Source organism: Orcinus orca, chromosome 4 (genome assembly GCF_937001465.1).
Source record: "Orcinus orca chromosome 4, mOrcOrc1.1, whole genome shotgun sequence".
NCBI classification, from domain to species: domain Eukaryota; kingdom Metazoa; phylum Chordata; class Mammalia; order Artiodactyla; family Delphinidae; genus Orcinus; species Orcinus orca.
Genome location: NC_064562.1, coordinates 89,476,594 through 89,503,341, shown reverse-complemented (window position 1 = coordinate 89,503,341; position 26,748 = coordinate 89,476,594). Strand labels below are relative to the sequence as shown.

At 41.2% G+C, this 26,748-nt stretch overlaps 1 protein-coding gene across 17 annotated transcripts in view; it reads right to left on the bottom strand.

Annotated features, from left to right (window-relative positions):
• Positions 1-26,748, bottom strand: part of APBB2 (amyloid beta precursor protein binding family B member 2) — a 384,909-nt gene that overhangs the window by 296,560 nt on the left and 61,601 nt on the right. For 12 of the 17 annotated variants that reach the window (XM_049709563.1, XM_049709564.1, XM_049709579.1 and 9 more), the window contains one exon: positions 7,906-8,062. The exons of the other annotated variants lie outside the window; for them this stretch is intronic. The gene's annotated coding sequence lies outside the window, so the exon portion shown is untranslated. The remainder of the gene's footprint in view (positions 1-7,905; positions 8,063-26,748) is intronic. 17 annotated transcript variants of the gene reach the window in all.

Genomic DNA, 26,748 nt, shown 5'->3' with positions numbered 1-26,748 from the left:
TGATTCCCTCAGTAACCAGTTACCTCCGGGTAACTCACAGCAAGCTGACAGAGTGCATGGCTGGGCCACATACCTTGGCTGTAAGATCGTGGACAGACTCCCAAACATGCCATGCATTTTTATTTCCACCTCTGAGGTTCTGATTAGGTATTTTCCTCAGGTAAAAAGCCTTGAAAACCCCCATCCACTTACAACCTCCTACTTCTTATTCATTTATCAAAAATAGCAAAATGCCACTTCTCCAGATTAATCTACATCCAAATTAACCTCTTTCTATTTGGAAATTCCAAAGCATCCTATTCATACAGTACTTTGGGCCTTTATTATCTCATTAGTTATAATAATGATGAAAGATATATAAAGAGATACAGAGTTTTCTACAGGCCAACCACTTGAGAGGCTGTGCTTTTATTTACACAGGTATAGCATGAGGTTTGAGAAAAAAAAAGTTTAGATTCAAATTTAAATTAGATTCAAATTTAGATTCAAATTTAAATCTAAAAAAAGTTCAGATTTAAATTAAATTTATCCAGGGCTTCCCTGGTGGCGCGGTGGTTGAGAGTCCGCCTGACGATACAGGGGATGCGGGTTCGTGTCCCGGTCCGGGAAGATCCCACATGCCGCGGAGCGGCTGGGCCCGTGAGCCATGGCCGCTGAGCCTGCGCGTCCGGAGCCTGTGCTCCGCGACGGGAGAGGCCACAACAGTGAGAGGCCTGTGTACCGCAAAAAGAAAAAAAAAAATTGTATCCAAGATGTGAAACTTGGATAAAACCATTTGATCTCTCAGCTCCTGAGATTCTTTATCTACAAAACAGGTAATACTGTCTCTCTCATAGGACTGTTGTGAGGATTCTCCCCACCCCTGTCCCAACCCATCAGAAGCCAAGAGAGTGTTAAGTCCTTAGCACACTGGACAAGCTCAATAAAATGTTACCTCTCCCAGAAGGGCTTGTATTCTGGCTATCTCTCCTCCAGGATACTTCATTTTGTTCCCTCCAGCAACTACCAAAGTAGACTTTGTTAATACCGTTAACAAGTTCATTTGGAATTTAACTGAATTGCACTGAACCAAGTAAAATTAACTCAGCATCTCTGAACACTCATAAATGAATGCCTCCTCAAGGTCAGTGGTCATTTTTAATTCAATTTTAGAATCATCGAGGACCTGAAGTCTTGGTTGGAACTCCAGACTTTCTATTTCTGAGATAAGTCTTTGGTAAAGCCACTAGTTACCCTCCTACTTTCCCAGGCATGGCCACTGTCAAGCTTTAACCAGACACCAGAAAGGAGCCACAGCCCTCACAAACTATTTACAACCTCAAGTCGTCAAGAAAACCACCCTTTATGAAACCAAGCACAGAGGAGTTACTAACATTCTAAATTCTGTCTTCAAAGGGCCTCAGCAGCATGAAGAATGCAGGAAAAACTAATTTTTTCATTCTTAAAAAGGGCACACTAGCAAATTGCACAGAGCAATTTCCTAAAGTAAGCTAGACTGATGTTGATATTCATTTTCTAAATAAATGACTGGCTTGGATACTGTCTACGTAAAAACATCCAATAGACTTATTTTTGTTTATAAATGAAGATGAATTCTTCTCTCAGCAGATAGTAATCAATTTGGAAACTTCAGAAGTTCTGAACAGTTATCGTGTCATGAATACTATAGGTCTTATTCGGACAGTATAATCAAACTAAATGTTTTATTCATTACAGGTCACTATGGGACTGAGAAACTACTGCTTGTTCTTACATCAGAAATTACACTAAAATAAACTGACTACATGTCATTGGAGTATGTTATCTTTGAAGGCTTTTAAAGGAAATCCAATACCTCACAGATTATGTAACATAAAAAATATAAAGACAAATAAAAAGTCAAAAGATGTAATATTCCAAATTCTAGTAATACAGTACATATATTTATCATAAACATCCTCATTAGAGGTTTACACAAGAATGTGGTTTCTCCTAACGAAAGCAAGTTCCGGACATGCTCTTTATTCTTGCATCAGGCTCACCGAATGTGACCAAGTTGATCTGATTCTGCGACCAAATGATTATAAATAGGCAGGAGCCTTCACAAAATGTAATTGTACCACAACTCAAATTGCAACGGCTCAGCCATTCCGAACCCCTAACTTCAGTCAACACAAGGCTCTATTCAGAATAAAGGGCAGTTAAGAAGTTACCCTCACCCAGCCCTAGTATGTTTCAGCTCCCTAAGAAAAACAAGACCAATAGGACCGTATCCTCCTAGAACATTATACTACACTCCTCATAAGGTCATTCATCATTCTGCAAACAGGTCACAAAGATTTTTAAAAGGGCACCAAAGAGAAAGAAAGGACAGAAAGGAGTGACTGGGTTAAAAAAATCATGATACCCACATCCTAGAGAAATAAATGAAAGCTTACCTACTGCTTTTTCTTTTCAATGAAAATAAAAAGAGTAATTCCATGTTGCCCATGGGTGCATTTTTATGAAGTGACATTATCAGCCAGAGGACTGCAAGGAAAGCAAAGGGGCCAGGTAACAAAACACGTCAGCTCTACCCAGGTGGAAATGAGAAGATTACAAGAAAGAGCAGGAAGCAGATAAGCCATCCTGGAGAACTGAGCCCTCCGGGAACAGGGAGGCATGGCTTGACCCACTAATGCAACGGCAGAAAACATGTTCTAAATCTAATCATGTGATTTTAATATCTGATTAAAGTCCAATAGCAGAAGTCAGCTTTTAGCTATATGCCAGAGAAGAGAAATGTCTCTGAATTTCACCAAGACTAAATTTATATTTTGTTCACATTAAAAATAAAAGTCATTCCCCAAACAAAATTGTAACTTTACTAGAAAACAAAAAAAAGGCCAACTGGAATCCAAACATCACAATAAAGCACTGACTTTTCCTTTTTAACCTCTATGCATTCACAATTTTCACAGTTATAACTAAAGAAGAGATATAAATTTGCAGTCTTCGTGTTTCTAACATAATTATTTTAATGTCTCCACAGCAGTCTATTGAGAACCATACCAACACAAAGGCAAAAATAGCACAGGTAGATATAAAAATGTAGCTAGCATTTTAATTATATTATAAAAAATGTCCAATTTTCAGAAAACATAAAACCATACTATAATCCCAAAACCCAAGACATTTCAATTCATAGAGTTTCCATCTGGCAAAATAACTGTTTTGTGAAATTTATCTTTTTCTGTATAAAAGACCCAATTCATATAACCATTAATGAAAATACTTGAAATTCTTGAAATAATATACCAAATGTATAAATCTTTCAGCCAGTAATTATTGGTAATGATTAAGACAGAGGTAATGAAAAAATTTTAATTTACTCTGTTTTATACAAATGGATAATGGGCATAAAAAAGCTTACCACTTTTATGAAAAACAAAGTAGTTTTTGGAAATAAAATAATCTAGAAAATGCATCTAGACTGATTTGCATTCTCTCCTACGACTTCAGATTTCCACTGTTATCCCAAAGAGAAATAACCAGAGACTAATACTTTTAACAGAGTGACTCAAAACAGGAACGGAGATGAAAAGTAGCAAAGGTACAACAGTTTTGTTTTTTTTTTTTAAAGGGAGCTATACTGCAGCTTAGGTCCATTTCTTGAACAAACCTTTTTCATAGAAAAATTGCATTGCAAAAACTTAAGTGAGGTGTGATACTGACATAAGGAAGAGAGAAAAAAAAAACCTCTTACATTTATGGTCAATTAAATTTCCACAGGGATTTCCCTGGTGGCGCAGTAGTTAAGAATCTGGCTGCCAATGCAGGGAACACAGGTTCGAGGCCTGGTCCGGGAAGATCCCACATGCCGTGGAGCAACTAAGTCCATGCGCCACAGCTACTGAGCCTGCGCTATAGAGCCCACGAGCCACAACTGCTGAGCCCACGTGCCACAACTACTGAAGCCTGCGCACCTAGAGCCCACGCTCTGCAACAAGAGAAAGCACCGCAATCAGAAGCCTGCGCATCGCCATGAAGAGTAGACCCAGGCTTCCCTGGTGGCGCAGTGGTTGAGAGTCCACCTGCCAATGCAGGGGACACGGGTTCGTGCCCCGGTCTGGGAGAGCCTGTGCTGCACAACGGGAGAGGCCACAACAGTGAGAGGCCTGCGTACCGCAAAAAAAAAAAAAAAAAAAAAAGAGTAGACCCCACTCAATGCAACTAGAGAAAGCCAGTGCGCAGCAAAACACAAATTTTAATTATTTTTTTTAAAATAAATAAATTTCTACAAAGGTGCCAAAATAAATCAATAGGTAAAGGATAATCTTTTCAGCAAATGGTGCTGGAACAACTGGATATCCATATGGAAAAAAGAGAGAGAGAGAGAAAAAAGAGGAGAAGAGAAGAGAAAAGAGGAGAAGAGAAAAAAGAAATTGAACATATACCTGAACCTTACACCATACACAAAACTTAACTGAAAATGGATCATAGACCTAAATGTAAGGGCTAAAACAACAAAAGTTTTGAAAGAAACATATGAGAAAATCTTAGCAACTTTTGGTTAGGCAAAGAGTATTTAGAAACATCAAAATCATAAGCTTCGGAAGAAGAAAATGATAAATTGAACTTCATCACAATTTTAAATGTTTGAGCTTCAAAAGATACCATTAAGAAAGCAAAAAGACAAGCCAGAGACTGGGAGAAAATATGTGCAAATCATATGTCCAAAAAGGGACTTATAGACAAATAACCTAATATAAAAATATGCAAAGGATTCAAATAGATATTTCCCCAAAGAAGATACAGGAATGGCTAAGAAGCTCACTGACTGAGTTACCAGCTCAATTACGAGGGGATAAATTTCATAAATACCATCCTTTGTCCTTTTCATAAAGCTACAAAATAGGATGATTTCATTAGAATTTCCATAACATGTTACTTTGTTCTCATGTCACAGTAAAGTTTTCAAATCACTGTAAAATGATACTAACATCCATACTGGACAAGAAATAAAACTATCTCTATTCACAGATTGCATAATCTGGTATATAGACAATCCTAAAGAAGTCATATACACAATTAAAAAACTATTAGTACTGATAAACAAGTTCAACAAGGTAGAAGAAAACAAGAGCAATATACAAAAAACAACTGTATTTCTATACACTAACAATGTATATACACTCTGAAAGTGAAATTTTAAAAATGATTCCATTTATACAGCCATCAAAAAGCAAAAAAAAATACACTGTAATAAATTTAACAAGGAGGTGTAAGTTGTGTTCCCTGAGAACTGGGACAAAGAGAGAGAGTGGCATGGACATATATACACTACCAAAGGTAAAGTAGATAGCTAGTGGGAAGCAGCCGCATAGCACAGGGAGATCAGCTCGGTGCTTTGTGACCACCTAGAGGGGTGGGATAGGGAGGGTGGGAGTGAGGGAGATGTAAGAGGGAAGAGATATGGGGACATATGTATATGTATAACTTATTCACTTTGTTATAAAGCAGAAACTATTGTTATAAAGCAGAAACTGACACACCATTGTTAAAGCAATTGTACTCCAATAAAGATGTTTAAAAAAGAAAACGAAAACACAGTTGAAAGAAATTTTAAAAGACCTAAATCAATGGAAACACACCCCATGTTCACGGATCAGAATTCTTAACATTGGTAAGACAGCAATATTTCTCAAATTGATCTGGAGATTCAACACGATCCCTATCGAAAGGCTGGTTCAAAAGACAGGTTGTCAAAGCCCACAGTGTACAACACAGTCAACTCTACCGTAGACTACGGACTTTAGTTAATAATAATAAATCAATATTGGCTAATCAACTAACAGATACATCACACTAATGCAAGACGTTAATAATATTATGAGAAAACTCAGGGCTATGGGTATGGAAACTCTACTTTCTGCTCAATTTTTCTGTAACCTAAAACTGCTTCCCCAAAATAAAGACTATTAATTTTTTAAAAGTCAAACGAGGTCAATTATAAAAAATAAAATAATCATCATAAAGCCTAACATGGAGAAGAAGAAACAAATCTTTAAAGTTCATGAAGCACTCGGAATTCTGCTGACACCGGAAAGCCAATTGACGTTTTGTTGAGAAGAGCAGCTGTTCCCCTGTGGTGTTCAAATAAACTCTGGACAACTTTCTGATAACCTCTCATTTGGCTGCTCCCGAAACAATTGTGTGTACAGTAAATACCGAGACTCTACTGCTGGCGAAGCTCTGAAATTATCTTCCTTATCTGCAATTAACTATACGCTCTGGAAAGCCTCCCTTTCTTTCAGACTCAAAAGGCAAGTAATTGAATTACATACAGTTCTAAAAATGTTCCTGTTTCTCCTTTGTTAAATAACAGCTCTCTGTGCTGGTCTCTCCCCAAGCCAGCAGAATTCCTAATTCCCCATCTCTTCTACTCCCACAGAAATTAGTTCTTACCTCTAGGGATACATTTTTCACACTGTGGGTCAGCTAACCTAATACTGATCTGGCTTAGCACTGCAAAGCCCGAGGACAGGGACTATGCCACAGTCAGTTCATGCTAAGACCTCCTACCTGGAAGGATGTTTTCAGATGTAAGCGACGGACACCTAATTCAAACTAAATAGCTAACCTGCCTGGAGAGTGAAACTGGAGCTGCTGGCTTTAGGGGCTGCTGAATCCAGGGCCATAAGTTGTGGGTGTAGGGTGGGTGTATGTGTGCATGTGTCCCCCTCATCCCCATTCCTTTTCCTCCATCTCCCTGCTCTGATTTCCTCTGTGTTGACTTCATTCTCAGAAAGGTTTTCCCTACGTGGTAGAAAAGAGGGTCACTAGTAGCTCCAGCTTAACAAACCCACAGAAAGGAAAAACCTTTTTGCAACGGTTCATAACTCCATAACGGACCCTTGTGACCCTGACTAGCCAAGCTGATGTCACATGCCCATGAAAGAGGCAGTGGAGTCACCTCCTCTAACTATATGGGCTGAGAACAAAGCAAGGGTGACTGACAGCCCAGGGGAAATCCGGGTGATTTATTGAAAGGAGGAGGAAAGGGATGCTGGGTGGGCAAAGCCAAGAGACTTCACTACTTCACAGGCTCTCAGGACTGCCGACTCCCTCCCTTTTGCTGAGTATTTATCCACTGCTTATTACGTGTAATGCTGAGTTAACCACCGAATATTCAACAGAAAGTGTTTGCAGTGCCTGTCCCTGTATGATATTCTTTCTGAGAATGAATTCTTTCCCACCTTACTGCCACATGTGAGGTTGTTTATGCAGTTTCCTGCTCCTGGTCCACGGTGAGGCTATGTGGCATTTAGTCACATTCCAATTATTTTCAGGACATTTCTTCTCCTCCGTCCTATGTATCTTAATGGCAAGTGCACACACTGCTGAAAATGAATGTGTTGCTAGCTTTCGTTTGGGGGGAGATAAAAGTAAGTAAAAACTTGCCAAGCAAACCGAAGGAGCACACACACAGAAGAACCCCTCCCCCTCAAAAATTTGGCAAGTCTTCACAATCGACCCTTCTTAGCGTGGAAACACAAATGAGGGCAAGTCTCTGAAAGTACAAGCCCAGGCTTTCTCGAGGACACGGCTTTCTCTCCAAAATAAAGCCAAGATCATGGAGTGATCATGGGTGACCTCTGGCTGTGGCTTCTTACACGTTTACTTAAGCTTAAGATCCTCCTCTCTTTTCTGAGAGAGAGGATGGGACAGAGGAGAGGAACAAGGAAGGGAAAGAAAGGAAGACCACACAATACACTGTACACAGAAGTCTGTCAGGCTATACCTGCCATCTGTACAACGCTAGGCATCTCTCAAATAACTGGGAATGTTTATTTGGGACTGTCTCAAAAACACTCCGTGGAATGAACACCACCTTCCCCATCTGACCCAGTCCATTTTACCCAGCCTCTCTTATCTGATACCAACCTGATTTTGCTTAAGTTATCGTCTGTCTCAGGCTTTCACAGGAGCTTTCTTTTATGGATTTTCCATCCAGCAAATGTTTCTGTTCCACGGCTGGGCAGAGCCGACCACAGCATGCTTGGCTACGGACAGCAGCTGCTCACCCCACGGCAGCTCCGACCTGGAGGGGCGAAGGCCGGAAGCCATTAGAGGGATTCACAGGCACAAACTCTCTCTCTCTCAGGAGTGTATGTTTGGCAAGCTAATCCCCAGCATCTTCCAAACGTTTAAAATCATTAATGAACAGAGACGACAGTTTATAAGGTGTTCTAAAGACAAGTTTGCGCTATTCTGAGGGGAAGACTGAAGTATTTAATCATTACTGAAAAGGTCTGGCCAAACACTTATGCTCTGTTTGCGGAAAATTTAAAAGCCAGATGTTTTAATTAACCACAGAAAACACGAGCTACAACTAAAATTTCATGAACACACTCATCTGCCCTGTGGAAAACCACAGGAATGTTCTGGCAAGGCTCAGTCTGGATTCTTGGGACACAGAGGACTGGAATCTTTCCCCTTAGGAACCCGAACAGAAAATTAATTTGCTCAATATGTTTAAAAAAGTAAAATGAAACCCTGATTTAATCTCAGTCAAATACAAAAACATTTTAGGACTTCAAAGGGCACTACCAAAAGACACATAAGGGAAAGGTCATAAAAAATTCCAACGTGGTTCAGGATTTAGAATGTATTTTCAAGGCAAAGTGAATAGTGTAACAGAAAATTTTATAGGCTAAATAATCCAAAGGGGAAACTAATCATCTTTCATTTCCTAATAGAGGAAAATGATATATGAAAACCAATATTCAAGTGAATCATAAATATTATCAAATGTATAATATATTCAGGCAAAAGGAATCACTTAACTATACTACTTCATGCCAAACCTGTGGCCTGGCCCACATGAGCTACTATACTTCAGCCTGCAGAATCAAGGCATTCAGAAAAACTGTGAAAACAACTTAAGTTCACTGACACTGCAGCTAGCGATTTAGAAACAGAAAACTCAAATGAGGGAGCCCTATAAAAGCAATTAGTGAACAATTAAGAATAGCTTAAGAAGTCTTTGTTAATTATAGCAATAGTTATGACATCAATATATGCCACATATTGAAAGCCTGTTCAAGAGGGAATGAGACATATGTTATTTTCAGATACTAGGTCCACAATTCTATTTCTGTTAAGTCAAAGCAGACCCCGTCACAAGTGTGCCAAGCATAATATTACATTAATCTCCACCTTCATTTGAACCTCTGTCACAAAAATCATTTTGAAAGGAACACGGCAGGAAAAAAGCAAGCTATCAAGTTATGTACCTGGGGTATAATCCAGTTTTGTTCTACAAACTGAGTGTATACAGTCTAAAGACTCCAAATTATGAACAATAATAGCGATTTCTTGGTCATGGAATTAGAAATATTTGTGTTTACATCTCAGTATTTTCCAAGTTTTCTACAATTAATACATATCGTTTGTAGAATTAGGATATTTTTAAATAAGGTTTTTCTTACTTTTTTTTATTTTTTGCGGTTCACGGGCCTTTCACTGTTGTGGCCTCTCCCGTTGCGGAGCACAGGCTCCAGACGCACAGGCTCAGCGGCCATGGCTCACGGGCCCAGCCGCTCCGCGGCATGTGGGATCTTCCCGGACTGGGGCACAAACCCGCGTCCCCTGCATCGGCAGGCGGACTCTCAACCACTGCGCCACCAGGGAAGCCCCAAGGTTTTTCTTATTAAACAGTATGGGAATGCAAATCAGAAATGGGATATCGATATACTGTATTAGCCTGATCTGTGGGTTTCCTCTTATCTGAACAGTAAGAGCTAAAATTTAAAAGTCTTCATTTATCTGAACTCTGTAATTCTTCATTTGTAAGTTCAAAACCCGAGTGTCCAATAACACTCCCAGGGCTGAACGACTACTTTTCCAGAAACAAGAAATCCTGTTATTTTGCAAACTTGTCACAAAGAAACAGGAAGACCCAGAGTTATTCCTCTCCCTTAACTAATGCATCCAAACTTCTCTATCACTAGCCATGCCACTTAATTAAAAAGAGTGCCTCCTAGGGCTTCCCCGGTCCGGCTAGGCCCGTGAGCCATGGCCGCTGAGCCTGTGCGTCCGGAGCCTGTGCTCCACAACGGGAGAGGCCACAACAGTGAGAGGCCCGTGTACCACAAAAAAAAAAAAAAAAAAAAAGAGTGCCTCCTGGTGTTACTTATGATTTCACAGGGGCAGAGCCCTTAGTGAACACTGCCACACTCCATTTCTGATACTCCTAGCATCTCAGAAAACACAAAACACAATGGTAGAATCTTAACACTAGGGTTCTTGGCAGTCCATCATTCTAAGAAGCCAACCTCCTCAGTTTACAAATGAGGACACTGTCACCCAGAGAGGTCAAATGTCTCTCCCAAGGCCACACAGTTGGTGGGGCAGGGATGAGAGTCCAGATCGCCTGGCTCCACTGTGACCAAGTGCTCTTTCCGCCACTACAACATCTCAGCATGCACTCCTCGAAATACAAGTTCGTATGAACCACCAGCACATGTTAAATTCATAATCAGCAAAACCAGTAGAACGAGACAGAAATTTATTCCATCAAAAATGAAATGCATGCAGGAAAAAAACCAGAGACTCAAAGGCTGCCTAAAATAGACGAGGCTCTGCCCAGAACCCGTTCCGTCGGAGAAACAATGGTTGCAGTGTGCTTGGGCAGCAGGTGTCCTGAACAGAAACCGCCTGTCACGCTGAAAGCTTTTTGGTCCTAGTACTTGCCCTGCTGATGACAGCACAGTCCCACTGCTCAAAGCAGGACAAGAGGTTTTCAACAAGAGAAAATGACACTGGCACCTGTGAGCCACCTGTAAGAGAGAGGAGGGATGCATGCTCGCCCCAGTGTTGGAAGTAAATGATCTACTAAATGACCAGGCATCAAGTCTGAGCCTCTTCCTTCCAAAACAACTCAAGTTTTAGGGGAGAGATATTACTGATTCCAAAAAGTAAGAAACAAAGTGGGGATCATTTTGTAAAGTACAGAAACAGTGATCACTATGTTGTGTACCTGGAACTAAGAGTTTTATAGGTCAATTATACTTCAATAAAACATTGTTAAAAGAAAAAAAAGAAAGGGAGGGAGGGAGGGAGGAAAAAGAAAAAAGGAAAGAAAGGAAAAGAAAAGAAGAGAGTCACTAAAAACTAAAATAAAATAATCCTAATGCTTCTTATCTTACACCTGCTACAAGCTTGGGGATGAGCAGGACTTTTCTCTCTTCCTCTAAGTGATGTACAGGAACACTGCTCACCTCCACTTCTTTCTCAGCGTTTACCTACAGCATCCATGCCACACCAGTCAGAAACCTACGAGTCCCACAAAATGTGAACAGCCTGACGAGCAAGGGAGACGAGAGGACAGATGGCAGTGACAAACTCAGAAACACTCCCTGAAAAGCCTTCACTGAGTTCCCTCCGTCACCCCTTGCCTACTGTGCAGCAGGGCCACAAAGGCAGGAACTGTGAAGCCACTAATAAAAAAGCCACATCCAGGGATGACGTGAGCTCCCTTTGTGAGTGCCAGGACCAATACAATGGCTCCGTCCTGCCTCATCTCAGGAGTCAGGCACCCTCGAAAAAGAAAACACGAATTTTTTCCACCCCAAACTGCTCCTAAAGTCTCCACCATCTCTTTCCACGGCTGGATCCTGAAGGAAAGACGATATCAACAGTTTATTCATTCTTTTCTGTGCCTCAGATCGGACGCTAAAGGTTAATGTCCACAGATGGCAAAAGGAATCAGATTCTTGTTGCTATTTCACAGTGAAATCAAAGCTTGGTGGTGAGTATTGTGCAAGGAACTCTTTAAAGTCATTTGTAAGGTAATGGCAGGAAGTTTAAATTTAGCAGTCTGGTAGAATAAACTCTGACCTGCCAATCAATTTGGCCGTAATCTTGCTGAAGTCAACACATTATCTTTCTCAATAGAGACTAAACAAATTAGAATTCGATCGGACGCACTGATTTTGAAATCCTTTCTTACTTGGAACCTTAGCTGTGTGTCGTCTGGTTCTTTAGCTTCAGTGAACGCCTTTGGCAAAACATACCCCCAGACACTGCCACCATCGGAGAATCTTAAACGGATGGCCAGCATTTTTTTTTTTGCTATTTTAACGTCAAAGGGAAAGTTTCTCCTTCTTGAGCCTGATTCTAGAAATATCAGCCAAGCCAATTCAATACTTCTGAAATTTCTCTCTCAAAATGAGCAGGCAAGAAGATGTCAGGGAACCTCTCATGGCGCTGGAAATTTGATTTTAAAATCTTAGATTGAAAGTACTGATAATTTCACGTCTTAAAATGTTTGGGACAGGGCTGGGTTTGTTTTAAATTACCCATCACCAGAAACTGAAAAGAATCTATTATAAGTAAGCAAAACTGCCACCCAACAAAGTTTGTGGAGACGTGACGACAATCTGGAAAAGGTTTCACCTAGTAATGTCCCGTGTCATGCTCTCAAGTAAAGGGGGTTTCAACAGTTGGGGGAGGTGGGGAAGGAATTTATGCTTTCTAATGTTTTAAAGGCTGTTCCGGAAAGAACAAGGGACAAAGAAATCAGCAGACATAGAGGTTGTGGTCCCAGCTCTGCTACTTATGACCCAAGGCTTTCTGGAATAACTCATTTACACTCTTTAACCTTAGTTCCATCATTTGTAAAACAGCCAGCTTCATGGGACTGTCAACCAATGAAACCAAATATAAAGGCATTACAGCAATTTTTTAAGCTTTATGTACTCATTCAACAAATATTTACTTAAGAAACTACAGAGCTGCCAGATACAGCACTGTGGATACAACCATGAACATGAGACCCAGTCCCTTCCTGCAAGGACCTAAGTGAAGGGACCCAGTGTGATTTGCGAGAGGCACAGGGGGCCATGGGAACATGCAGGCAGCCTCTAATCCGAATACCAGACAAATTTCAGGTATTGTTACCTTCACAAGCCCTTGAGGAAATTTTTTGGTGAGAAGTGGTAGATGTGGTTTTTAGTTTGGGTTGGTTAATTATTACCTCATTCGCTTCGTACAGTTTTATTAAACACTCACTATGTGCCAAGCGCTATTCTAGGCGCTGGGGGTTTAGCACTGAACAAAATTTCTGCCCTAATGAAGCTGACATTTCCTCATCCAAATGAAATGCAAAATACATGAACTAAACAGTTAACTAGCAAGGCTACTTCTGCTGCAATACAATGCTTTTTTTTTTTTCACCAAAATATCCACACACAAAAGTTAAAAGGAATATTCTAATTGATCTAAATACAGTAAACACTTTATTTCTTAAATCTCCCAGGTTACATTTTACAGTATACCAAATGACTGCCATCATATGAAAGGCACTCTTAGGTCTGAGGGATTAAATTTGCATATTTTGGCATGGAGAACACTCCCACATCTTGCCCCCCTCCCAAGGAAAAAGAACAAATGCTGGAATCTATCCAAACACAACCTCAGTTTTAACAGGGGGAATATAAGTTATTTTAGAAGCATTTCCTGTAGTCATGTTTTTCAAAGGATAAAAAAAGTTGAATTATTTAGTGTAACCTGAAGTTCAATTTTAACATGCCAAATGTCTGCCTTCACAAAGTTTCTTTTAAAAATCTATTTTAAAAGAAATAGATGGCGCAGTGGTTGAGAGTCCGCCTGCCAATGCAGGGGACACGGGTTCGTGCCCTGGTCCGGGAAGATCCCACATGCCGCGGAGCGGCTGGGCCTGTGAGCCATGGCCGCTGAGCCTGCGCGTCCGGAGCCTGTGCTCCGCAGAGGGAGAGGCCACAACAGTGAGAGGCCCGTGTACCGCAAAAAAAAATAAAATAAAATCTATTTAAAAGAGATTGTGGGGGAGGTGCTGAGAACTAGGCTGTCCAGGAAATAAGTCAACCCAACTGTCTAAAAATTCAATATGGGATGATGGGGAGGTAGATGAGGAAAGGAGGAGAAAGAGAAAGGAAGGTACAGGAGTGAAGAGTCACACAATGATCTCTTGGATTAAACACCTGAAAGCTCACATACTCAACCCATACCAAGAGCCAATGTTCAAAATACTGTAGAGCAAAGAAGAATGTAAATACGCAGGTAAAAAAATGACCAAAATGCTACTCAGCCCAAGAGCAAGGGTTCCTAAACGTGGAGTTCCTATCAAAAAATACAAAGTCCAGAGCCCAGGTGCTCTGATGTACTAGGTCTGGGGTAGTGTTCACGAATCTTTATTTTTCTAACTGGCCCCAAATGATGCGGATGCACATCATTCCCACAGCTGGGAACCACTGATACAGTGTATTTCCTTATTGAAGAAAGTACTGGAATGTTTTTATTATCATAATGAATAACTGTTTTGCTAAGTTCTTTCTATTACTCTTCACATCCATCCTGAAGTAGGAACTATTATTATGCCTATTTTTAAATGGGGAAACTTGAAGCATGAAGCGGTCAAATAACTTGACTGATGTTACACAGCTTTTAAATCAAGAATCTGGGATTTTTGCCCAAGTCTTATCTGCTGCATATTTTCTTAGCACTCTGACCTGGTGAACTGTAGCAAGCTAAATCCGTTTCCCACTCTGTAGTCTAAGGATGGCATATGATTAATCATCTTAATAATATACCATAGGCATTAATACAGAACTTAAATCCCAAAATTCAGTAATAAACTGTATAACCTGAGATAATGTTGGAAAAATCATAGATAAAGTGTGGTCTACTCAGAGCATTAGGGAGGTGTCTGGTCAGGTATGCAGTTATTTTAACTGCCTTCCCTTCCAACTTAAGATCAGTAGAAGTATGCTTCTGATCTTAGGGAACACATGCTCCTTCACCAACATTAGCCCTTTACCTAGAAAAAAGCTGGACACAGTGAAGTCGGCCTCATCAGGAGTTACTGCCAAGGGCTTCACACCTCCTCACAATTTCACGCTGTTGTTAGTATTACTCCACCTGCCTAGACCGTCTCAGCCTACTACTCTGATGTGGCAATTACTCGTCCTTTGAGGCCCAGCCCAAACATCACCTCCTTCATGAAGCCTTCTCAGATGCTCTGGCAGAAATAATCACTGATGCCTTTGTGATTCTCAGTGCTTCTCCTATCACGTAGGGCAGGCTGATGCTTATTCAGGAATACATATGCCTTATCTTAACAGAGTCCTTGCAGCATCTCACCTCCTTACCCTTTGTTCTCAGGTGGCCTGAGTTCTCTCTGGTTCTGCCCCACCTCTCTGAAAGTTCTTTCCCGGGCTCCTTCTTAGGCTCCTTTCTATATGACCACTAGAATATCAATGGTGTTCACCAAGGCTTCATCCTGACTCTCCTCACACTTCATACAAACTTTCTGGGTGACTTCGACCACGATGCCAAGTCCAGCTACCAGGATAGTCTGAAGACGCCCATCCGATACATCATCCATTCATTCATCAAACATTTATTGAGACACGCTCTATGCCAAGTACACACCATGCTTTCTCTCTCTTGACTATTCTATGTCCAACCTACTTGGATCTCAATTCCTGGTTCATTCATGCTCTAACTCCATATTGCATCCATTCTAAGAGGCACATTTCTTCCATTTTCACACAGGTAATATGGAGATGTGCCTTACAAAAACGGCATCTTAAACATCTTTGGCAATGTTTTTCTTAAAATCTTACACACATAGTATAATGGTGGCTCTTATCAACACTGGCAACTTAAATCAATGAACCGCAGAGATTATCTTAGTGTATTTCCCTTCCATTATTCCACAACAGAGCTATCCAACAGAACTTTCTTCGACGATGGCAATGTGCCGTATTTGTGTTGTTCAATGTAGTAGTCACTATCCACGTGTGCCTTGAAATTTGGCTAATATGACTGAGGAACTAAATTTAATTTTAATGAGGTTTATCTACAAGTTTACCAATTTCTTTATCATTCCTTTTCGCATTTCAGACTTTCCTTCTGGAATCACTTTCTTCTCCATGAAGCACATCCTTTACGAAGTTTCTTAGTAAAGGTCGGCTGTGGTAAGGTTTAATTTTTTTGGAAAGCATATTTTGCCTTTTTCTTGAATGACACTTTTGCTGATATACAACCAATAGTATTTTCTTTTAGCATTTTGAAAATATTTTTCCAGCTTCCATTATTGCTGAGAAGTCAGCTGTCAGTCTATTATTCCCTTGATTAACAATCTATCTTTCTTTTCTGGGTATGCTTAAAATCATCTTTCTTATTTTGGTGTATTTAAGTTTTCCTATGTCTAGATGTGGATTTCTCTTTGTTTATCCTATTGGTATATGCTGTGCTTCCCCCCTTAACTTGTCCATAAATTACTAAGATTTAAGGAACACCGGTCATTTATGTTCTTTATGAACTCTCTCTGGAAATTATTTGTACACTAGATTCTCAAATATTACTTCCCTCTATTTCCTCTACCATCTTTCTGGGACTCTAAACAGATCTCATCATAGGCTTTATAGTCTTCAAACACACCTTCATGTTTTTCTTTTTATTTCTATGTTACATTCTGGTTATTTTCTTCAAATCTTTTTTCCTAGTTCATGAATTGCTTCTTTAGCTGTTGCCAATCTAATTTATTGAGTTTTTATGTCAACAGTTATAATTTTTTCCCTTAGGTTTTGTTCTTGCTTTTTTCCCCTAATCTGCCTGGTTAATTTTTTTCCAGTAACAACCAAACACCTAGATTTATGTTGCCCTTGTACACACACACCCTTTATTGAGATATAACTGACATACAACATTGTATTAAAGTGTACAACATAATTTGATCTATGTATATATTGCAAAATGATTACCACAGTAAGTTTAATTAACATCAATTACCTCACATAGTTACAGTTCTTTCCTTATGATGAGAACTTTGACTATCTACTCTCTTAGCAACTTTCAAATATACAATACAGTTTTATTAATTATAGTCACCATGTTGTACATTATCTACCCAGAACTTATTTTTCTTGTAACTGGAAGTTTGTATCTTGACTACCTTCATCCATTTCCTCCATCCCCCACCTCTGGCAACAATTAATCTGCTCTGTTTCTATGAGTCTGGGATTTTTTGTAGATTCCACGTATCAGTGAGATCATACAGTGTTTGTCTTTGACTTACTTCACTTAGCACAATGCCTTCAAGGTCCATCCATGTTGTCACAAATGGCAGAATTTCCTTCTTTTTTATGGCTGAATAATATGCCTGGTCATTTTTTTAAAAAATATTTATTTATTTATTTGGCTGCACTGGGTCTTAGTTGCGGCACACAGGATCTTCACTGCAGCATGCGGGAACTTTAGTTGCGGCATGTGGGATCTAGTTCCCTGACCAGGGATGGAACCTAGGCCCCCTGCATTGGGAATGCGGAGTCTTAGCCACTGTACCACCAGGGAAGTCTCCATTTTTTTTTTTTTTTTGATTGAAGTATAGTTGATTTACAATGTTGTGTTAATTCCAGGTATACAGCAAAGTGATTCAGTTATACATATATATGTATATATCTATATTCTTTTTTTCACTTCTTTTCCATTATTGTTTACTACGAGACACTGAATATATTTCCCTATGCTATCCAGTAAATCCTTGTCATTTATCCATTTTATAAATGGTAATGTGCATCCCATACTCCCAATTTATCCTTCCCCCACCACCTTTCCCCAAGCCTGGTCAATTTTTATCTCATGCTCTCTGCACTTATGTGTGATTATATATTTTATTTCTTAAAGCATTTCAAAATGGTTATTTTATATTCTGTATCAGATAATTTTAATATCTAAAGTCCTCAGGGTTAAGCCCATTGTTCTTTGTTTGTTTCTGATGACCCTCACTCCTGGTGGCTCGTTTTCTAGTAGGGTTAGAAATCTTTGATCCTCAACTCTTATTTGGTTGATCTCAGGAGACTCCTAAGGTCTAAAGTAGGCATGCCTTCCTCCAGAAAGGATTTGCATTAGCTTCTGCCAAAAGCCAATGGGCGCTATCTGGGCTACTTTAGCTTCTTTTACAGGTCCTAATGGAATGCAGGCTCTTCTAACATTGCCACTCACCCAAGGCTTAGTCTCCAACCACACTGGTGAAGGCAACCCGTCTTCTGTGTTTGTTTACACAGAAAGCTCCCAGCTTGGGTTTTACCTTACTAATTCATGGTTGACACTTCGGAGATGTCTTAGTTCCTGTGGTCCCAAAAGTGCATTAAAAAATGTTTTATCCAAAAAAAAAAAAAAAAAATGTTTTATCCAGATTACAATGCTTTAGTGAGGAAGTGCGTTTGAGTATCCAGTCCACCACACTGCTAGAAACCTGCATCTCAAACTAATCATCTTCTCTCAAAACCTACTTTTTCTCCTTTGTTTCCACATTTTACTGAATGACACCATTCACTCTCACCCAAATCTGAAACCCAGTAAAGCAAGTACCAATGACCCTACTCTTTCCTCCACTACCCACCCCAATGCAACGAGGCACCAAGTCCCAACTTCTGGCTTGATCAAAAGTGGGTTTGCTTTTCTGTTTCTAATCATCATGGCACCTAGTAGTATGAATTTAATCATCAAGGACAAGGAAGAAAAATAAATGAAGCTAAATTAAAACCAAAATCATACGTTCTGGCCAAAGGAAGGTGCTTTATATGAAGGAAGGTTTGAATATAGGGAAATAGAAGGAGAAATGAACTGGGACTTTGGCTGTCAGAACCACGATCACATTTCCAAGGAGAGGTCTAATTTTAGCCCAGAAGATTATCTGTCGTGATAAATTGATGTTAATTTGAATGTTATTGGTTTTGCTTGAATTTACTCTATAAATTTGTCATTGTTTTATAGTTATATAAGAGCTGGAAGCATAAGGAGTTTATACCTAGTTTTATGTTCAGGCATATTTAAGCTACTTCATAATAAAAATATTTATGTTAGTACTGGGAATTTGTGAGAAATTTTTCCTTTAAATAAAGAGGTCCATAAATTACTGAGATTTAAGGAACACTGGTCTTTATATACTTCGCCACCCCTTTGATACATTCATCATTCTCTCCATAAATGAACAGAGAGAAATGGAATACAACAGCACCAGCAAGAAATCATTTTCTAAGCTCCAATTTCTCCCCTAAGTCTCCAACTGTTTGAATCAGCTCAATACTGATGAATCTTTTAAGGCAGCACACTTTCTTTCCTCCAACAGTGGCAGTTTCTAATAGATAAGAAATATGCTTCTAATATATAGATGCACTGCTCAGCCCAGCTCCAACCACCACCCATTCCTACTAGAATGTATAAAATGGCACAAACCTACCTAGCAACCGTAGAGCAAATGCAATGTGTCAAACAAAGGCTAGTCCTTGCCTAAGGAAGTCCCTTTCCTGGTTGGGTTTCAATAACTGGGAATTGGGGTGAGTACAGCATTGTTGTTCTGAATGAGTACAAGAAACTCCCAATCATTTCTTTTTAACTTCTGTATTCTTATTCTTTATGGATTGATGGACTGTAGTTCTTTCAACCTCTAGATAGTTTATTTTAAACGTTCCCCTACAGGGCTTCCCTGGTGGCACAGTGGTTAAGAATCCACCTGCCGGTGCAGGGGACATGAGTTCAAACCCTGGTCCAGGAAGATCCTGCATGCCGCAGAGCAACTAAGCCCGTGCGCCACAACTACTGAGGCTGTACTCTAGAGCCCATGAGCCACAAATACTGAGCCCACATGCCACAACTACTGAAGGCCGCGTGCCTAGAGCCCGTGCTCCACAACAAGAGAAGCCACCGCAATGAGAAGCCCACGCACCACAACGAAGGAGTAGCCCCCGCTCACTGCAACTAGAGAAAGCCCACGCACAGCAACGAGGACCCAGCGCAGCAATAATTAAATAAATTTACTTTTTAAAAAAAATAATAATTTAAAAAAAAAAGTCCCCTTACCAAGAAAAAAACTCTCTCTCCAACACACTGGCCCGTGTGTCAACATCTTATATTTCTCTTCCCACAGAGTCTGACCCAGTAGGAACCAGCAGGGAGGTCACAGCATATCCATCCAATCCCTTACTCAACAGAGGAGCACACCAGAGCCCAGAATGTTGAAAGGCTTACCCAGGGTCACACAGCTGATGGGCAGAGACCAGAACCCGGCTCTACCCAGTTGTGCCACCCAATCCAAGTCTGTGAGTCATCTGATTCATTTTAAATCATAAGTAGTTTGAACCAGGACTTCAAATTGATGCCTCTGGTCATCATTAAATTTTTTTTTAAAGTCAAGTAATTTCATATTTTGCTAATAATAATTTAAGGATATCCACAGTGTATGAAACAGCTCATGGTTCAATAAAAATCTAATGAAAGGGCTTCCCTGGTGGCGCAGTGGTTGAGAGTCCGCCTGCCGATGCAGGGGACGCGGGTTCGTGCCCCGGTCCGGGAAGATCCCAGATGCCGCCGAGCGGCTGGGCCCGTGAGCCATGGCCGCTGAGCCTGCGCGTCTGGAGCCTGTGCTCCGCAACGGGAGAGGCCACAACAGTGAAAGGCCCGCGTACCGCAAAAAAAAAAAAAAAAAAAAAAAATCTAATGAAAGTTTCTAAATTCTAAACCCTAAGTCCAGGATTCGTATTTGAAATTCGTAATTCCTATTACCCTTCAAGCATGTGGGAAAGGGGCTTTCACGGAACAGCACTCCTAAACGCTGGCCTAATAAATTATGTTGAGAGCGGCTGCTAAGAATTTAAAAAACCAACTCAAAGCATAAATGGTGCTGCTACCCAAAGAACAGGTGAGATCACAAACTAGTACACGGTGCGGCAGATTTCAGGCCCTCAAGAAATATTTGTTTAATTAAGAAGTAACTCCAGCTCTAGCTGGAAATCTATTTAACCACAGAAGTGAAATCATAATTAATATGATCGCATCTAATTTTCCCCATGTTTGTTTCCTCAGGGCATCTGTAATGGCTGACGTGGAAATGGAACCATAAGTATTATTATAATAATAACATTTGTTGGAAAGCTCATCCTATATTTTCACAGCTCATACATTGATAGATATGGCTTTATTAATCCTCCACAGGCTTTTTCAAAGAAATCTCAACTATTAAAATTACACACTTTATCCACCTGAAACCAAGTAATACTGGCAAGCAAAACCTACTAGAAAGGACAAGTGGGAGAAAAGGAAAGGGGAGGAATAGGAATATAGTTAATTGAGGGGGAAAATTCAAAAGTAAACAATTCAGGAATTAAATGTAGCTAAAAATACAAACTGCTCCTTCATGGTCCAGATCCTGTATCATTTTAACAAAAGAGGGATAGAAATCCCCAAAAGACATTGTTCTGAAGGAAATTACCAGAGCTAGAAATCCCCAAAAGACATTGTTCTGAAGGAAATCACCAGAGCCCCTGAGCACACTGCATCTCCCTGTGCTCTCTAAATCCATCACCAATCCAGCTTCATTCGTCCATCCATTCATTCATTCATTCACTCATTCATTCCTTTTTCCTTTTTTCATTTCAGGATAACATTTAGCAGTGCTTATTTTATTCGCTTTATCCAAAAGTAAATCCTGATGTTATATTAGGAAGAGAGAAGAGAAAACTTTTATCTGCAAACTAATGTCTGCTGTGAAGCTGAGGACACAGTTTTAGGAAAGTATTAGGAAAGTTCACAGGCTTTGGAGTCTTGAGAGAAATGGGTTCAAATCCTGATTGCATCACTTATTATCTGTGTGACCTTGAGACTGGCTCATCATTTAACTTGCTGAGTCCATTTCCTCCTCTATAAAAAGGGGGCCATAACATCTACCTTCCAGATGGCATGAGGATGAGGGCTAGTGTCCTAAAGGACCTTAGCACTGTGGCCGGCACACAGCAAGTGGCTGTTTTTATTGTTCTTTCACACCTGCTGCATTTGTCTGAGGGCTCCACAACTTTCTCGGGCAGGTCGGTCTAAAGCACGTATGCCCCAGACTATCAAACACTCTGGCCCAGGCTGCAACGGCTCCCGCGTGAAAGCTGTCCTCCAAGACCGTCTAACGCCAGGCTTGTTAAAGCCGTGAGCCGGCAGGCCCTCGGGAACTGTGCTCCGCTCTCTTCCGAGTACAGACGAAATGAAAGCCACTCTCCTCAGGCTGTCTCAAAGGACCAGCCACCCTTGAAGGGCGTTCAGTCTAGCATTTTGGCTATAGTGAAAAAAGCCGAAGAAATGACCCCCAAATTCTCACCCCTGGAGCAAGCTAACGCCTACTGAAGAGTACGCAGGAGAGCGGAAGTTGCAAACATGCGAGGCGGGCTTGTCAATTTGCTCTACTGCGTTCATCCCCACCTGCCAGGACACACACCTGCTCCAACGTACAAATCTTACTGAAATCTGAACCAGGCCAGGATACTCCAAGAAATAACGCAGGGTCAGTAAAAAAAAGAAGCTGCTGGTTCTTACCAAATTTCCCCCAGCCCTTAAGTAAGAACTACACTCTCCAAAGCCCATTTCCAAGGCAATTCTATCTCTGAATAAGAGAGGAGGAAAACACGAGGGACGAGGGCACGGACTCCAAGGCCAGGTCGCTGGGGCTCAAAACCTGGCTCCACCCCATCCTAGCTGTGTGACCTCGGACGTGTCATGCAGAAGGGGCATAATGACAGCACGGAACTCGTAGGGCTGGTGTGAGAACCGAATGGATTAACAGTCACTCTGATTTGTCTAAAGCAGTGGCTCTAAGCCAGGCCGGCATCAGGAGCACCTAGGAACCTTTTCCAAAAGGTACATGTCTGGGCAGTAGGTCAGGTTTAGAGCCCAGAAGGTGTATTTTGACAAAGCAATGTCATTCCCATGCCCACCCGAAGGTCGGACACTGGCTGAAAGCAAGTCCCAACTCTACCAGACCAGCCTTTCTTGGCAGCGTGGAGTGTTTCGAAGCTACCACTGCCCACCAAATGCCTCTGCAACCTGTGTGCTGCGGCCCGAAATCCCTTTAGCAGGAGCCCTCCACTGCACGACTCAGAAACACATTTTAAACCCGAAAAGGAGCCAACATTGGGTGTCATGCCCTTCATTCCTATGTCCCGCTCCTCTAGGTCATCCCATGGCACAGCTCCTGTACAAAGGAGGAAACCGAAGAGCAGAGAGGTTCAGCAGCAGGGCCGAGAAGGTTCTATAGTACAGTGGGCATATCTGCCCACTGCGCAACACTGCCTCCTGGCCTATCACCTGCACTCAGGAGCCCTGGACATGGTTCTAAATCAAGGACGGGGCTTCCCTGGTGGCGCAGTGGTTGAGAGTCCGCCTGCTGATGCAGGGGACACGGGTTCGTGCCCTGGTCCGGGAAGATCCCACATGCTGCGGAGCGGCTGGGCCCGAGAGCCATGGCTGCTGAGCCTGCGCGTCCACAGCCTGTGGTCTGCAACGGGAGAGGTCGCAACAGTGAGAGGCCCGCGTACTGCAAATAAATAAATAAATAAATAAATCAAGGACAATGAAAGTGGACTGAAGGAGAAGCTCCAGACACACACCCCACCCCACTCCCAGGTCCTCTCCGGTGGTACTGAACCAAGAATAAGCTGGAGTATAAAGATACAGAAAGGAGTCCTCCACTCACCCTTTGCCTCTTCCTCCAGGAGAGGATTTTAGGGCAAATCTCAAACTCACCAAGCCTTGATGCTACAGCTATAAATAGAATTTATTAGCCTTAAATCTCTCCCCTCCTTCTCTCTCTTTTTCCTAAGCAAAAGGAAAGGAATAGATGAATTAACGGAAATAGATAAAAATGGAGAAGATGACCTGATCTACCTCAAAAAAACAAACAAACCACTATACTGTGAAGCTCAATAAGATCACAATATCCACAGTAATATTAGCTAATGTTTATTAAATTTAATCAGTACCAAGAACACATCATCTCCCGCCAACCCCTAGAGACTTCCATTTTTCAGATGAGAAAACTGAGGTAGGAAAAGGTAAAAATAACTTGTCCAAAGACCGACAGTTTGTCAATGGAAATTCAAACCAGGTTAAAATCTAGCCATCTCAACTCTTTTTTAATTTTTTTTATTTTTTTAACATCTTTATTGGGGTATAATTGCTTTACAATGGTGTGTTAGTTTCTGCTTTATAACAAAGTGAATCAGTTATACATATACATATGTTCCCATATCTCTTCCCTCTTGCGTCTCCCTTCCACCCTCCCTATCCCACCCCTCTAGGTGGTCACAGAGCACCGAGCTGATCTCCCTGTGCTATGCGGCTGCTTCCCACTAGTTACCTATTTTACATTTGGGCGTGTATATATGTCCATGCCACTCTCTCACTTCGTCCCAGCTTACCCTTCCCCCTCCCCATGTCCTCAAGTCCATTCTCTACATCTGCGTCTTTATTCCTGTCCTGGCCCTAGGTTCTTCAGAACCATTTTTTTTTTTTTTTTTTAGATTCCATACACATGTGTTAGCATATGGTATTTCTTTTTCTCGTTCTGACTTACTTCACTCTGTATGACAGACTCTAGGTCCATCCCCCTTGCTACAAATAACTCAATTTCATTTCTTTTTATTAGCCTTCTCAACTCTTAAGTCTAGTATGTTATTTTCTCTATGAAATCTTTATGTAATCTGTCAAATCTTATAGAGATATTATTTTCCTTGTTATTAGGAAATTTCCATGAGCTGTAAAGTGCCTCAAAGGTGCAGAAAAAGCAAAGGGATGTGGATAATCTATAAACTGGAATCTCATCCCTGGAATAAATAAGAGAAGCTTATTTTCTGCTTAATGAACAGAAAATAAATAGACGCATCCAAAGAAAATGAAGGCAATGAAGAAATAACATTAAGGAGGAAAGCAATAGGCTTAAGGGCAAAAAAAAAACCCCAAAAAATCACAGGATGCTACTTTGTGGGTGCCAGAGAAACAATGCTATTTATTGGGAAACATAAAGGATGAAAACAAGGATGGAGAAGTAATTCACACAACTGTGAGGCACGGATCCAGGGCCTGGAGCAAGCGGGCTATAAGGAACGGGCAGGGGCCTCCCAGGTGCTGCCGGCCTGGATGGGGAGGATAAGGGTCTGAGATCACGAGGCCTTAGAAAGGAAGTGACAGAATCCCTGCTGCTCAAGCGATTAATCAGAGTGCCCAAGAACACCACGCTTCCTCCCATCTCCCTGCCCTACAAATGCTAGGGTATTCCAGACTTTCCTTCTCAACACAGGGGATGATTTTTTTTAAATACTAGATAGATCAGAAAGACTGCATCCTAGTCATCAGTGAGGATGCCAAACGAGACTTCAGGAAGCTGAACACAGCCACAGAAATAACCAGCAGCCAGGGGACCGGATTCCAGAGGTGGCTCCACTAACTACGCCCTCAGCCAAATCCTTCAGCAACTCAGCCCATCAACAGACAAGTGACAGGCAGCACAGACAGGATAACCTCTAAGAGGCAATTCTGGTCACTAACTCCCTTCCCAGGTTACCCTGTTCTCGCTCTCATGTCCCATAGACTACGGTGAGCTCTCCAACGTGCTTCTAACCCCGAGAGAGAGAAGGAGAGAAGGAAGCAACTGAGGATAACAAATGTACTTAAGCCTCAACGAGCCTGTAAGAATTAGAAATCCAAAATACAAGCAGCACTACTGGAGCCAATGAGAATATCTGCCATTTATTGAGCCATTATTATGTGCCAGGCACCGTTCAAAGCACTCCGCATGTACTGGCTTATTTAATCCTCACAACAACCCTCTAAGGAAGGTATGTTAAGTCACCTGTCCGAGGGGACACAGCCTGTAGTTAAGCGGGGACTGGAACCTGGCCTCCAGAGCCTGAGCTCTTCTTAATCACTACACACACAGCATCAACTTTGTGGATAAGACTTCCCAGCTCACGACAGGATGCTGCTTTGCTCTTTGCCTGAAATTCTATCAACTCAAACTCACTGACAACGTGTGTTACAGAATGCTGCCAGTTTCCCTGGGGAAGAGGAGGCAACGAGTTTGGAAGCAGGATCTGGCAAATACACATCTTGAATAAAATCATGCCCTTCACAGACACGGCTCCTTGAATCCAGACTCTTTCTCCTGGAGTGCAGGCCCAAAGTCTCTCAGAAGAGCAGCACTGCAATCAACCGGTGGCAATGAGGACCACCCAGTGAGCTCATTTACTCAGGAGAGTCTGTGAGGCCCAGAAGCGTTGAATGGGTGACTCCAAGTCACACAGGTACTTGGAGAGTGAGCGAGGGCTAGAACCTGAGCCGCCCAAATGCCCATTTCATGTCCTTTCAATTCTTTAAAAACAAGATTCATGTCTTATCCCTTATTTTATATCTCATACCTTTTATTATGGAAACTTTCACACACATAAAAAAGTATAAAGAATGAAGGAATCCCCATAACACCCATGATCCAGCTTCAACAATTATCAACTCACACCCAATCTAGTTTGCTCTCCAAAACCGCATATTCCCTACCCCTCCACCACCCCCACCAACTCCAGGCTGGCTGAAGGTAAATCCGAGGCATCACATCCTTTCGTCTACAAGTATTTCAGTGTGTATCTCCTACATATAAGGATACTCTAAAGCATAAACACACTAACATTATCGTGCCTATGAAAATTAATCGTAATTTCTTAACACCAGTTATCTGATCAGTGCTCAAATTTCCCCAATTGTCTTATGTTTTCTTACAGTTTGTTTGAATCAGAATGCAAACAGTGTATACATTGCAACTTGTTGATATATTTCATAAGTCTCTTTTAACCTCTAGGTCCCCTATTCATCTCTGTCTGTCTCTCTTTTTTTTTCTTTAATTGGAGTAAAATGCTTTACAATGTTGTG